Genomic DNA, 15,742 nt, shown 5'->3' with positions numbered 1-15,742 from the left:
AGCATGGATTACATGCCCACACTGACTGATAACACCTATGTCTGTGCCTTGAGATTTCACCAATTAGAGGACAAGCTTGGTCAGAAACACAGCTAGGGCCAGCTCTCTCGACTGGCCTTTCACCTCTGCTTTTAGAGTAGCAGGTCCATGTTGATATGTATGACTGGTTTCAGAGACATTATATCAGAAAAAGATAGCCAATGATCCAATAGCATTCAATATTCCCACACAGAAAGTTTCCACTGGTTTCACTATTTCATTTACTTCACACCCTTCAGACAAGAATCATAGAGAACTAAAATGCCAAATTTTATGAAGATTTCGTAGGTCAAATGATTTGTGAACATTAGCAGCCAACATAAACTTGAAAAATAAGGGCGAACTTTCAGACTCTCATGCAGGTGGGAAATAACTAAATTCAAAAACCCTAAAAATAAATTACCTGACATCATTTCTAGTAAATATCAGCCTATATTTTTAAGAAACATCCTAAGGATATCCAACCTGATTGATACAGTACAGTAAATATATCCAATATTGGGTTGACTGACTTGAATAACAACAGATTTCCATTTCTTTCTTGTGTTCTCCTTAATTTTCATTTCATTTTATTTTATTTTTTTAGTTTATTTTTAACTTTACAATATTTTGTTGGTTTTGCCATATATCAACATGAATCCTCCACAGGTATACACGTGTTCCCCATCCTGAACCCTCCTCCCTCCTCCCTCCCCGTACCATCCCTCCGAGTCATCCTGGTGTCTTGTGTTCTCTTTAAATTATCTGAAGAAGCAGATATTGGCATTCAATAAAATATGACAGCTGTAATTGAAAATCTTAAAATGTTTGAAAGTTGCCCTTTAAATGCATCAAAATCAAAATGATCTATTCCGTTAGCCACAGCAATAATTTTAAAACCATTGTTTAAAAATCATTACATGTTTAAATACAATGAGAATGTCTGAGCCCTATTTTACCTCAGAAATAAGTGCTAGTTAGGCAGAAACAAAAACAATAAAAAAGGATTGGATTTTGGCTCTTGTTGTTTGTTGTTTGTTTTTTTTTTCCTCTTATGAACTACATAGATCTGTGCACCTAAAGGGCCAACAGTGCTCCAGTGCTTTATAATTTTTCTTCAAAATGCATAGCAATAATTTGAACAGGGAAGCCTGGTGTGCTGTGACTCATGGGGTCGCAAAGAGTCAGACATGACTGAGCGACTGAACTGAACTGAACTGAACTGAACGATTGAATTTACTTCTATGTCAGCTACACTATTTGAAGTCTTTTCAAAAGCACTTTTAAATGGCTTGGGATTCCTTCTTCTCCGAATCCCTATGCAAAAGTGTTTTTCTCCTTTTAAATAAAGGTAGTGCATTTTGGGGGGGCTTTCCTGATAGCTCAGCTGCTAAGCAGGTAAAGAATCCACCAGCAATGCAGAAGATCCCAGATGGGTTCCTGGGTCAGGAAGATAACATGAAGAAGGGATAGTCTACCTACTGCAGTATTCTTAGGCTGGTGGTTCAGATGGTAAAGAATCTACCTGCAGTATGGGAGACCTGGGTTTGATCCCCTGGAGGAGGTCATGGCAACCCACTCCAGTATTCTTGCATGGAAAATCCTCATGGACAGAGGAGGCTGGCAGGCTACAGTCTATATGCTTAACCTCTTACCCCCCAGGGAAGCCGTGGGGTTGCAAAGAGTTAGAACACAATTGAGGAACTAAGCATAGCACAATTTTTAGATCTTCTAGTGTGTCAGTTCAGTTGCTCACTTGTGTCTGACTCTTTGTGATCTCATGGACTGCAGCACGCCAGGCCTCCCTGTCCATCACAAACTCCCAGAGTTTACTCAAACTCATGTCCATTGAGTCAGTGATGCCATCTAACCATCTCATCCTCTGTCGTCCCCTTCTCCTCCCACCTTCAATCTTTCCCAGCATCTGGGTCTTTTCAAATGAGTCAGTTCCTGGCATCAGGTGGCCAAAATATTGGAGCTTCAGCTTCAGCATCAGTCCTACCAATGAATATTCAGGACTGGTTTCCTTTAGGATGGACTGATTGGATCTCCTTGCTGTCCAAGGGAGTCTCAAGAGTCTTCTCCAATAGCACAGTTCAAAAGCATCAATTCTTTGGCTCTCAGCTTTCTTTATAGTCCAAATCTCAGATCCATACAGGACTCCTGGAAAAACCATACCTTTGACTAGATGGACCTTTGTTGGCAAAGTAATGTCTCTACTTTTTAATATGCTGTCTAGGTTGGTCATAACTTTCCTTCCAAGGAGCAAGAGACTTTAATTTCATGGCTGCAGTCACCATCTGCAGTGATTTTGGAGCCCCCCCGCAAAAAAAAAGCCTGTCACTGTTTCCATTGTTTCCCCATCTGTTTGCCATGACGCGATGGGACCAGATGCCATGATCTTAGTTTTCTGAATGTTGAGCTTTAAGCCAACTTTTTCACTCTCCTCTTTCACTTTTTTCAAGAGGCTTTTTAGTTCCTCTTCACTTTCTGCCATAAGTGGGTGTCGTCTGCATATCTCAGGTTATTGATATTTCTCCCAGCAATCTTGATTCCAGCTTGTGCTTCATCCAGGACAGCGTTTCTCATGATGTACTTTGCATATAAGTTAAATAAGTAGGGTGACAATATACAGCCTGACATAGTCCTCTCCTGATTTGAAACCAGTCTGTTTTTCCATGTCCAGTTCTAAATGCAGCTTCTTGACCTGCCTATAGATTTCTCAGGAGGCAGGTCGGGTGGTCTGGTGTTCCCATCTCTTTCTGAATTTTCCACAGTTTGTTGTGATCCGCACAGCCAAAGGCTTTGGCATAGTCAATAAAGCAGAAGTAAATGCTTTTCTGGAGGTCTCTTGCTTTAAAAATATATATATATAAATTTATTTATTTTAATTGGAGGTTAATTACTTTACAATATTGTATTGGTTTTGCCATACATCAACATGAATCCGCCATAGGTATACACGTGTTCCCCATCCTGAACCCCACTCCTTCCTCCCTCCCCGTATCATCCCTCTGGGTCATCTCTGCACCAGCCCCAAGCATCCAATATCATGTATTGAACCTGGACTGGCGACTCATTTCATATATGATATTATATATGTTTCAATGCCATTTATAATAGCCAGGACATGGAAGCAACCTAGATGTCCATCAGCAGAAGAATGGATAAGAAAGATGTGGTACATATACACAGTGGAGTATTACTCAGCCATTAAAAAGAATACATTTGAATCAGTTCTAATGAGGTAGATGAAACTGGAGCCTATTATACAGAGTGAACTAAGCCAGAAAGAAAAACACCAATACAGTATACTAACACATATATGTGGAATTTAGAAAGGTGGTAACGATAACCCTGTACTTCAGACAGCAAAAGAGACACAGGTGTATAGAACAGTCTTTTGGTCTCTTGCTTTTTTGATGATCCAATGGATGTTGGAAACTTGATCTCTGCTTCCTCTGCCTTTCCTAAAGACAGTTTGAACATCTGGAAGTTCTCAGTTCACGTACCATTGAAGCCTGGCTTGGAGAATTTTGAGCATTACTTTGCTAGCAAATGAGATGAGTGCAATTGTGCAGTAGTTTGAACAGTCTTTGGCATTGCCTTTCTTTGGGATTTGAATGAAAACTGACGTTTTCTTGTCCTGTAGCCACTTCTGAGTTTTCCAAAATTGCTGGCATATTGAGTGCAGCACTTTCACAGCATCATCTTCAGGATTTGCAATAGCTCAACTGGAATTCCATCACTTCCACTAGCTTTGTTCATAGTGATGCTTTCTAAGGCCCACTTGACTTCACATTCCAAGATGTCTGGCTCTAGGCAAGTGATCTGGGTGCTTATCTGGGTCATGAAGATCTTTTTTATATAGTTCTTCTGTGTTATCTTGCCACCTCTTCTTAATATCTTCTGCTTCTGTTAGGCCCATACCATTTCTGTCCTTTATTGTACCCATCTTTGCATGAAATGTTCCCTTGGTACCTCTAATCTTCTTGAAGAGATCTCTACTCTTTCCCATTCTATTGTTTTCCTCTATTCTTTGCACTGGTCACTGAGGAAGGCTTTCTTATCTCTCCTTGCTATTCTTTGGAACTCTGCATTTAGATGGATACATTTTTCCTTTTCTCCTTTGCCTTTAGCTTCTCTTCTTTTCTCAGCTACTGGTAAGGCCTCCTCAGAAAACCATCTTGCCTCCTTGCGTTTCTTTTTCTTGGGGATGATCTTGACCACTGCCTCCTATACAGTGTCACAGAACTCCATCCATAGCTCTTAGGCACTTTGTTTATCAGATCTAATGGATCTTACAGTATATGATAACACTTTCTCAGAGGCATTTAAAAATGGAAAATGTAAATAACACAACTAGAGGTCCAGTTGTCCTTTTAATTGGAGCCCAAAGTCTCCTATTTTCTGGAGGTGTGTGATAAACTAAATTCTCTTCAACTCGCCTAAGTATGAGGATTTCCTGTTCAAACCTGAAGTGACACATTGACGACAAATCAATATTTTCCATTCTAGCTTCACTCTGAGCCTTCACAGGGCAGCCTGTGAAGGTCACAGACATTGCTTATCTTGACTGGGTTGTAAGTTTTAAAATTTCTCCTTTGGTTACCAGCTATAGCAGGTCTCTTTTTAGAGAGTAACCTGATCTGCACACTAAAGAATGCACAACTTCCTGGCCAACAGAAGGTATGTGTCCCTCCTCTCCTGTCTCTCTGCTAGACCATCTCACTTAGTGGGAACTAACAAATGTTAGAGGGGATGCAACTGAGCTATAGTAAATATACAACAAAATCAAAGTAGAACATTGTTTTTTTTTAATAATTTGGTTTAAACAATAACCGTAAAATACCAAATATTGGGTGATTTCTCCAAGTATTCAAATTATTGTCTGTAGAACACTAGTCAAGTGAATACACACATGCATATTTGGTTGTGGATATAATATTAAGTGAAATTTATTGACCTCATGAGAGGGAACAATTAGTTTTGGATTTTATAATCAGTAGATGGTAAGCTTTTTGTATAATAATATGTTTATACATATTTTGCTCAACATCTATAAACAGATTCTTGGAAAGGAATTCATTATATAGCAAAAGGCCAAGCATAATTCCTCTATATGTTTTAGATTGAATAAAAAAACCCTAATTTTTTAATGAAATTAAAGATGAAGTAACTTTTTTTTAAATATATTTTATTTTATTTTTTAACTGTACAATATTGTATTGGTTTTGCCATATATCTAAAGGCTAATTTAAACTTAATTGTCATAATTAAAGTATTTTTTAAAAATCAAACATTGAATAAATGATATGTTATACTAATTAAAGGCTGATGTAAATCAGAAATAGTACCATAGAAATGATGACTAAGATAATAATTAAAACTGATAATTACTGAGAACTTGTAAATTCCAGGTTGAGTGCTCAGTGTTACACATGTTATATATTGCATAAACTTATTTCCATTTATATTAATAATATAGGTTACCAGATAGTAAATAACTTTTTGAAGATCACATTTTATAAATTTCAGTAATAATTAATTTCCAGATATTTATGACTACTGCATCAATTGTCTGATTTATTAAATTATGTTATCTGGATTTTTTATAAGTAATTACCATCACTTATACAGCTAAAATGACCTTTACTAACTTGGACATCTATCAGATCTTTCTGGAAGTTTGAACCAACAATGTTCTTCCATAAGTGACCTATACGTGTTTATCATTTTGTGGGTTCAAATATTAGCCATTAAATCAATTATCAACTACTTTTGTAAAATAAGTATTTTTTAGTCTTTCCTATTTTGTTTATTTTTCATATTACTTGTTATATATGTTTAATGTGTCATGTAACACTTTCCAATATATGAAGCATTTCCTCAGTTTTTAATGCTTTCTCAGAACTCCTCAACCATTTGAAATAAAGACCATTTGTTATCCTTTTTCATCAATAAATGTAAGTCAACAAATAATGTAATTTAGTGTAGGAAATTATTGTATATGTCAACATTACTCTCTCCTCATCTTTAAAGAACTGTTTGTAACCATTATTAAATTTCAAAATTATCATAAATTTGGGTGAATCTCTCTTGGTAACAGAACATTTTAATTTGAACACAAGCACTATGATGGTTTTAAAATATTTCCATGGAATCTGACTTAATAAGGATATTATTGTTCATGAACTTCTTTATTCCTCCCTAATTTATTGCTTTTCACTGTTTGAATCAATAATATATGCGTCAAATATAGAATATCTTTTTCAAAAAAGCATTCTATCGTGAAAAACTTGTTTAAAGTTGTAAGGAATTTACCAGGCTTTAAGTTTGTTCAGCTGCAAAGTGAGCACTAAGCACTTTGCCCCGCCTGTGGCATTGTGCTAGGGTTCTTATCTCACATACACCACTCAACCTCAGTTCACTTCAAGCACAGTCCTTGATCTCACTCAGCTGCAGAGATGAATAACCAAGGAGCAACCTATGCAGAACTGAAGGGAGTCAAGAACTCAAAGAGGCAGAAAAGAAAACCTAAGGTTTCTAAAAGTTCCATTTCAATGACTGAGCAGGAATTAACATATGTAGAATTAAATCTTCAAATGCTCCTCAGAATCTTCATGGGAACGACAAGAATTACCGCTCCAAAGGTAAACACTTACTAGACACACATGGAGCTGTTCTAGGAAGTGCAGTGGGGTGCAGAGGCGTGGAGGAAGAGTAGGGGATAAGCTCGCGTATTTTTCACTTTGAGGAACAGAACTTAAAGCTGGATATGGGATTCTGATGTGAAATCGGAGGATTACTTTTATTCTGGCATTACTATAATTTGAAGTCTTTGATCAACAACTCATGTAGTCTTATATTTGCTGAAAACACAATGGTATATTCTGAGAGAAAGACTACAGTGGTCAAAATGGGTTGGGGTCCAAGTTTATATCCATAATTCTGTGTTCATGTGGGTTCTTGTGTATGTAAACTCTGAACAACTGTCCCCATCACTGCTTTCTCAGTTTCCTTTTCTGTCCCTGCAGGTTCACCATCACCTCCAGAGAAGTTCATTGCTGGGATCCTGGGAATCATCTGCCTTGTCTTGATGTCCATTGTGGTGAGAATGATCGTTGTTACTCCCTGTAAGTACATTTTTGAAAAACTGTAAGGGAACTTATGACTTTACTGAGGGTCAGTGCTGCTAAACATTTCATAATATTATAGAATGTGCCTATCATTAAAATACATGCATTTAGAATAAATGCAGTATGTTATATGTAATTTGTCAGAAATATACAACACAGGAGAATTACAGAGAGCATGTATATGTATATTCTGACTTCATGACTCAAAAGCATGCTTTAGGAGATTTAAAGATCTTATTGAGAAATACAAATTAATTCTTGAGATTAGTTAAAGCAAATACTGTAAGACGTGGTGAAGTTTGTTCCGTTAGGTTTTTGAAATATTTTTTCCATCAAGTCTTCATTACCTAATTAATTTTTCTTGCTAAATCAGTTTTATTTCAGATTACTCTAATTCTAAACAATAAAGTGAATTCTCAAGCTCATACACTAAAATCATTATGATTCATTTAAAGCAATATTAACTTTTTAATGATTAATTTTGTAGCTACTGTAATACGGAAACAGAATTACTCCTCTCTCACAACAAGGCTCCAGAAAGGTACATAATGATTTTCAAAGTTCTGATATGAATACAATTCATTTTTGTCTCTATCTTAGGCTAGTGAAAATAAGAATAGATTTGGGGATAGAACATAATTCATAAAATCAGGCAATAAACATTCATATAAATGATTATAGGAGAGTGCTTCTCCCTATGCAATAATATGATCTCCATATCCATTGTTGGCAATTGGCTGTAATTTCGTCCTGCTATAATATGAATAGAGACAAATAATTTTGCTATTCTAAAATAGAAGTTTCATTTCTTGATTTTCACGACATGTAAAGAGTAGATATTTCTATGTGTTTCCTTTATATGGGGACATATATTAAAGACAGACCCTCTCTATGAATGCATGAATGAGATTTGTTTTATATGTACCAGGCTTGAGGATGCATAGATATGTTATTTTATATATATATATATGTATATATATGTGTGTGTGTGTATACATATGTTTATATCTATGCATATATGTAAGTTAATTTTTATTTCCAAATTCAAATTGTTTTTGAATACTAATTCATAATCTTTCTTCAGAATGTCATTGTGGTCATTGTCCAAAAGACTGGATTACATATTCCAACAACTGCTATTATACTAGTTTGGAAAAAAAATCGTGGAATGAGAGTTTGATATCCTGTGCTAATAAGAATTCTACTCTGCTTTATATAGATAATGAAGAGGAAATGGTAAGCTATTAAATGTTTCCAACACTTTGCTAAAGGCTTCATTTAGTCAGCATTATATTTGTTAGGATTCACTTGTGCTTTTGTACATATTTGTAGCTTGTTTATTTTAAGGTCTGCTAGTATTCCATTAAACAATGGAATATAACTTTATGATACTTTATTTACATTTTTATATCATTCTTGCATGTGTGGTAATTTCTGGTTCTTGCTTTTCATAGAAAACCATGCTTCTAAAAAAAAAAAAAAAAAAAGAAAACCATGCTTCTATAAATCTATTAAATTCTAAAATACACTGTGCTATCTAATTTTATCATAAATCAAGGAAAATAAACATATGATTTTGCCTATAGAATTCTGTAATTGCACATCAGATCACGGAATAGAAGTTTCAACTTCTCAGCAGCCCCACCCCTCTGTAATATCTTATCACGTCTCACCTCCTTATTTACTCTCTATCCTGACTTTTGATATTATAGAATCTCTTTGATTGCTTTTGAATCTTATACATGGAATCCCGTGTTCGTGCTTAGTCGTTCGTGTCTGACTCTTTGCAACCTTATTAACTTCAGCCTGTCAGGCTCCTGTGTCCATGGAATTTTCCAGGCAAGAATACTGAAGTGGGTTGCCATTTTCTACTCCAGCACATGGAATCATACAGGTTGTCCCTGTCTCATCACTGCCATATGATATTTTGCAGTTCCTCCAAATTTTTGCATTTGTGTGAAGTTTGTAAATTTCCACAGCTCATTGTGTGAATTCAACACTGAAGATCCATTCTTTCCAATGCCGCTGGGTGGAGATGAAGTCTTACAACCTCAGGGATAAAGAGGCTTCTTAGCTTCAGTAGTTTTAGTCAAGACATCCCCTTTGCTGGTCCCACCCCCACCCCTATCACCCAACCCTAGTGTCTCTCAGTGGAGGAAACAGAGGCAATTTCTCTGACTGCTCCTTGTTAGTAAGTGTCCTGATGGATCACCTTGTAAGGCTTACCTGGTGTTGCCTACACGATTCTCTCAACACACAGGAGGAATGGCTTACCTGTGCTACACCTAACAGCTAGGTTAGGTATGGGGTGTTTGGGAAGTAAGAGACCTAGGTCACTTTCACCTGGTTGGTGGGGAGATACAAGACGCACCTAATTATCACTCCCTCATCTCCCACCTTGTTCTCTCATCACGGAGAAGTGATTAGCAATTACAGAGGAGTGGGACTGCTGGGAAGTCTCAAGCCATATCACCCTTCTCTTTCCACCTTTCAGAGTTCTCCTTTCTCGTGTCTTTCATTAGTTCCCATGTTACAGTTGAACTTAGCAGGGAGGAGCAGAGAGAAATGAGTCTCTGACCCCTTGTCTGGTCCACTTATTCCACCAATACAGAATCAGATGGCTTTGGGGTTTATCTAGTCAAAGAATGGTGTCAGGCTCAGAAAACCAACTCCGGCTCTCATGTCACTTATTTTTTCAATTTCATTTCCTTAATTTCCCTCTAAAACTGAAATTCTGAGAAACATATAATAGTAGAGAAATCCATTGATATTGTCACAATATCCAGAAAAATGAATGTCATGGAATCTAAAGACTTATTTAAAGCCTTGCTATGTTAGTTTTGACATGAGGAAAAATGAAATTATATGAATCAGAATTTTCCTCATTGCACATATGAATTACTCCACCTTCTTATCCCTTAGGCTTAATGTTAGATGCAGTTCACAGCTGTAAGTATCCCCAAGTTGTTATGCAAGGAGTATTCTTTTGTGGGATCTCTATAACTAATTCATGTTTTTGTAAATATTCCCTTTATTAAATGGCTGTCAAAAAAAAAGGAATTTTCCTTATTAACATTAGAACACAGTGAAACTGATAAGTATAAATGCTGAGTTAATTTTGAATCAAAAGTACAGATATTGGTTAATATTTATGGCACTATTAAAACTCAAACTTTCAACTCCTATATTTTTTAGTGTTAGATTAGAATCTAACATGCTCAATTTGTTCAAAGAAAGAAAGATGCTATCAAAGAACACATCCTTTGACTTGCATTTTAAAAATTAACAAAAACATTTCATAATGACTATTTAAGTGAAAATTCTTTATTTTGGCTAGAAATTTCTGATGTCCCTATCAATTATATCGTGGATTCAAGTCTCTCGTGAAGGCCGCGGTCGTCCTTGGAAGTGGCTAAATGGTTCAACTTGCAATCTACAGTAAGTTTGTAAAAAGAATGCTATATAGAGGAGGAAAAATACAAAAAAAAATTTTTTTTTAATAACATGAATACATTTGTTTTAGTCAAATTATAGAAAGCTGAAGGGAGATATTGAAAGTTAATAAAATGTTGATACCAATGTTGAAAACCAGGCTACTCTGTAGCCCGATTTCCTAGTAACAAGCTCTAACTGAAATTTTATTAAAGACTTCATTACCCATTTTCAAAATATCTTGTATTACAGTTACATGGAAAATGCTATTTTTTCATGAGTTGTCTTCATAGAATATAACGGAATTATGCATTTTTCCATAACAGGATAACAGACAATGTACCTGATGAACATAACTGTGCTGTACAATATTTATGGGGCATAAAAGCAGAAGACTGTCAGTTTCCAAATACATATCATTGCAAGCACAAGCTTGAGAATTAAAATATGAGTTTGGATACTGTTGGGTAACTTGATCTTTTATGAAATGGAAATAATATTCTGATTGCATAAATTTTAAAATGAATTATATTATTTTTTCTGATAATGAATGTTTTTCAAAAACAGTTGAAATATAATTGTGTGTGCTCATTCGTTCAGTTGTGTCTGACTCTTTGAGACCCCATTGACTATAGGCTGTCAGGCTTCTCTGTCCAAGGAATTCTCCAGTCAAGAATGCTGGAGTGGTTCTATTCCCAGATTTTTAAGGAATTTCCACACTGTTCTCCATAGTGGCTGTACCAGTTTGCATTCCCATCAACAGTGTAAGAGGGTTTCCTTTTTCTGCACACCCTCTCCAGCTATTTGTCAACATTTTTATGGTGGCCATTCTGACCGGCAGAGACAATACCTCATTGTGTTTTTAATTTGCATTTTCTAGTAATGAGTGATGTTGTGATATGAGAAACCTACATATATTTTCGTGTGTTTTATTAGCCCTCTGTATATCTTCTTTGGAGAAATGACTGTTTACTTCTTTGGCCCACTTTTTTTTTAAATTTTATTTTATTTTTAAACTTTACAATATTGTATTGGTTTTGCCAAATATCAAAATGAATCCGCCACAGGTATATATGTGTTCCCCATCCTGAACCCTCCTCCTCCCTCCACCCTCCCCATACCATCCCTCTGGGTCGTCCCAGTGCACCAGCCCCAAGCATCCAGTATCCTGCATCGAACCTGGAGTGGCGACTCGTTCCGTATATGATATTATACGTATTTCAATGTTTGGCCCACCTTTTGATTGGGTTGTTCATTTTTCTGTTATTGAGCTGCATAAAATGCTTGTATATTTTGGAGCTTAATTCTTTGTCAGTTGTTTCATTTGCTGTTATTGTCTTCCATTCTGAAGGCTGCCTTTCCACCTGGCTTATAGTTTCCTTTGTTGTGCAAAAGCTTTTAAGTTTACCTAGGTCCCATTTGTATTTTTGTTTTTATTTCCATTAGTCTGCAAGGTGGGTCACAGAGAATCTTGCTGTGATTTATGTCAGAGGGTGTTATGCCTCTGTTTTCCTCTAAGTGTTTTAATAGTCTCTGGTGTTAAATTTAGATCTTTAATCCATTTTGAGTTTATTTTTGTTTATGGTGTTAGAAAATGCTCTAGTTTCATTCTTTTGCATATGGTTGACTGGTTTTCCCAGCGTTTGAATCAGTTCTAATGAGGTGGATGAAACTGGAGCCTATTATACAGAGGGAACTAAATCAGAAAGAGAACCATCAATACACTGTATTAATGCACATATATGGACTTTAGAAAGAAGGTAACAATGATCCTATACGCAAGGCAACAAAAGAGACACAGACTTAAAGAACAGACTTTTGGAGTATGTGGAAGAAGGCGAGGGTGGGATGATTTGAGAGAATAGCACTGAAACATGTATATTCCCGTATATAAAAGAGATGACCAGTGCAAGTTGGATGCATGAAGCAGGACACTCAGAGCTGGTGCTCTGGGACAACCCAAGGGATGGGGGAGGGAGGAAGGTGAGAGAGGGTTTCTGAATTGGAGAACACATGTGAACCCATGGCTGATTCATGTACATGTGTGAGAAAAATACCACAATATTTTAAAGTAATTATCCTCCAAATAAAATAAATTAATTAATTAAAAAAAAAAGACTACTGGAGTGGGCTATCATTTCATATTCCCTGGAGGACCTTCCTGACCCAGGGATCAAACCCTCATCTCCTACACTGGCAGGCAGTCGCTTTACCACTAGTGCCACCTGGAAAACCCCACTGAAGTATCATATACACATCCAAAAATATAGGTATCGCTCTTTTGTGTCTCACTTTTTTTGCTCAACAGTATGTTTATGGCATTCAAACCTCTAAAATGTTGCATATTGTGTGAGCCCACTTCCATGTAATATCAAAAATAGGAGTAGAGAGACCAAAAGTAAATTAATATATTTAACATATGTTAAGCTTATACAGGTTTATTGTTGTTGTACTATATTTGGTAATTTGCATTTTCTAGACATTCTATTTCATATGGATCGTAAAAAGTTTTTATAATACAGCTTTATTGTCTGTTTAACATCCGTAAAAACCATAATGGTTTTGTCAGGTTTCAGTTCAGTTCAGTCACTCAGTCGTGTCCGACTCTTTGCGACCCCATGGACTGCACTATTCAGGCTTCCCTATCCATCACCAACACCCAGAGCTTGCTCAAACTCATGTCCATCGACTTGGTGACACCATCCAACCATCTCATCCTCTTTTGTCCCCTTCTCCTCCCGCCTTCAATCTTTCCCAATGTCAGGGTATTTTCCAGTGAGTCAGTTCCTCCCATCAGGTGTCCAAAGTATTGAAGTTTCAGCTGCAGCATCAGTACTTCCAATGAATATTCAGGACTGATTTTCTCCAGGATGGACTGGTTTGGTCTCCTCCCAGCCCAAGGGACTCTCAAGAGTCTTCTCCATCACCACAGTTCAAAAGCATCAATTCTTCAGTGCTCAGCTTTCTATATGGTCCAACTCTCACATCCTTACATAACTACTGAAAAACCAAGCTTTGACTAGACAGACCTTAAAGTAATGTCTCTGATTTTAATACGCTATCTAGTTTGGTCATAGCTTTCCTTCCAAGGAACAAGTGTCTTTCAATTTCATGGCTGCAGTCAAATCTGCAATGATTTTAGGGTCCAAAAAAATAAAGTCTCTCACTGTTTCCATTGTTTCCCCATTTTTTTTGCCATAAACTGATGGAACTGGATACCATGATCTTTGCTTTTTGAATGTTAAGTTTTAAGACAGCTTTTTCACTCTCCTATTTCATTTTCATCAAGAGGCTCTTTAGTTCTTCCCTTTCTGCCATAAGGGTGGTGTCATCTACATGTCTGAGGTTATTGCTATTTCTCCCAGCAATCTTGATTCCAGCTGTGCTTCATCCAGCCTGGCATTTCACATGATGTGCTCTGCATGGAAGTTAAATAAACAGGGTGACAATATACAGCCTTGACATATTCCTTTCCCAATTTGGAACCAGTCCACTCTTCCATGTCCAGTTCTAGCTGTTGCTTCTTGATCTACATACAGACTTCTCAAGAGGCAGGTCAGGCGGTCTGGTAATCCTATCTCTTGAATAATTTTCCAAAGTTCGCTGTGATCTATACAGTCAAAGGCTTTGGCATAGTCAACAAAGCAGAAGGTGTTTTTCTGGAAGTCTCTTGCTTTTCCAATGATCCAACAGATGTTGGCAATTTTATCAACAACAAACAATCAAATTGCCAACATCTATTGGATTGTCACGGAGAAGGCACTGGAGAACCACTCCAGTGGTCTTGCCTGGAAAAATCCTATGGACGGAGGAGACTGGGCTGCAGTTCATGGGGTCGCTAAGAGTTGGACATGACTGAGCGACTTCACTTTCACTTCTCATTTTCATGCACTGGATAAGGAAATGGCAACCCACTCCAGTGTTCTTGCCTGGAGAATCCCAGGGATGGAAAAGCCTGGCAGCCTGCCATTTATGGGGTCACACAGAGTCGGACACATCTGATGTGACTTCGCAGCAGCAGGAGCATTGGATTGTCATATTTATATACATATAAAAGATTCATGTTTTCTCTATTCTCCACGTGTCATTTATTAATTTTATTGTCTTTCAAATGAAAATAGCTTTGACCCTTCTATTCCCCTCTACTGTAATTTTTTCTTTGTTATGATTTTTCTTTTTCTTTTTTTAAATTTTTTTAATTAATTTTTTTTTATTTTTAAACTTTACATAATTGCATTAGTTTTGCCAAATATCAAAATGAATCCACCACAGGTATACATGTGTTCCCCATCCTGAACCCTCCTCCCTCCTCCCTCCCCATACCATCCCTCTGGGTCGTCCCAGTGCACTAGCCCCAAGCATCCAGTATCGTGCATTGAACCTGGACTGGCATCTCGTTTCATACATGATATTTATTCTCCCAAATCTTCCCACCCTCTCCCTCTCCCACAGAGTCCATAAGACTGTTCTATACGTCAGTGTCTCTTTTGCTGTCTCGTATACAGGGTTATCGTTACCATCTTTCTAAATTCCATATATATGCGTTAGTATACTGTATTGGTGTTTATTTTACATGTTTCAATGCCATTCTCCCAAATCTTCCCACCCTCTCCCTCTCCCACAGAGTCTATAAGACTGTTCTATACGTCAGTGTCTCTTTTGCTGTCTTGTATACAGGGTTATCGTTACCATCTTTCTAAATTCCATATATATGCGTTAGTATACTGTATTGGTGTTTATTTTACATGTTTCAATGCCATTCTCCCAAATCTTCCCACCCTCTCCCTCTCCCACAGAGTCTATAAGACTGTTCTATACGTCAGTGTCTCTTTTGCTGTCTCGTATACAGGGTTATCGTTACCATCTTTCTAAATTCCATATATATGCGTTAGTATACTGTATTTATGTTTTTCCTTCTGGCTTACTTCACTCTGTATAATAGGCCCCAGTTTCATCCACCTCATTAGAACTGATTCAAATGTATTCTTTTTAATGGCTGAGTAATACTCTGTTGTGTATATGTACCACTGCTTTCTTATCCATTCATCTGCTGATGGACATCTAGGTTGCTTCCATGTCCTGGCTATTATAAACAGTGCTGCGATGAACATTGGGGTACACGTGTCTCTTTCCCTTCTGGTTTCCTCAGTGTG

At 37.0% G+C, this 15,742-nt stretch overlaps 1 pseudogene; it reads left to right on the top strand.

Annotated features, from left to right (window-relative positions):
- Nucleotides 1-5,273: 5,273 nt before the first annotated feature.
- LOC139183201 (NKG2-A/NKG2-B type II integral membrane protein-like) lies at nucleotides 5,274-12,684 on the top strand (annotated as a pseudogene).
- Nucleotides 12,685-15,742: the final 3,058 nt, after the last annotated feature.

Source organism: Bos indicus, chromosome 5 (assembly GCF_029378745.1).
Source record: "Bos indicus isolate NIAB-ARS_2022 breed Sahiwal x Tharparkar chromosome 5, NIAB-ARS_B.indTharparkar_mat_pri_1.0, whole genome shotgun sequence".
NCBI classification, from domain to species: domain Eukaryota; kingdom Metazoa; phylum Chordata; class Mammalia; order Artiodactyla; family Bovidae; genus Bos; species Bos indicus.
The sequence above is the reverse complement of the archived record's forward strand: the minus strand, read 5'-3'. Positions and strand labels throughout refer to the sequence as shown.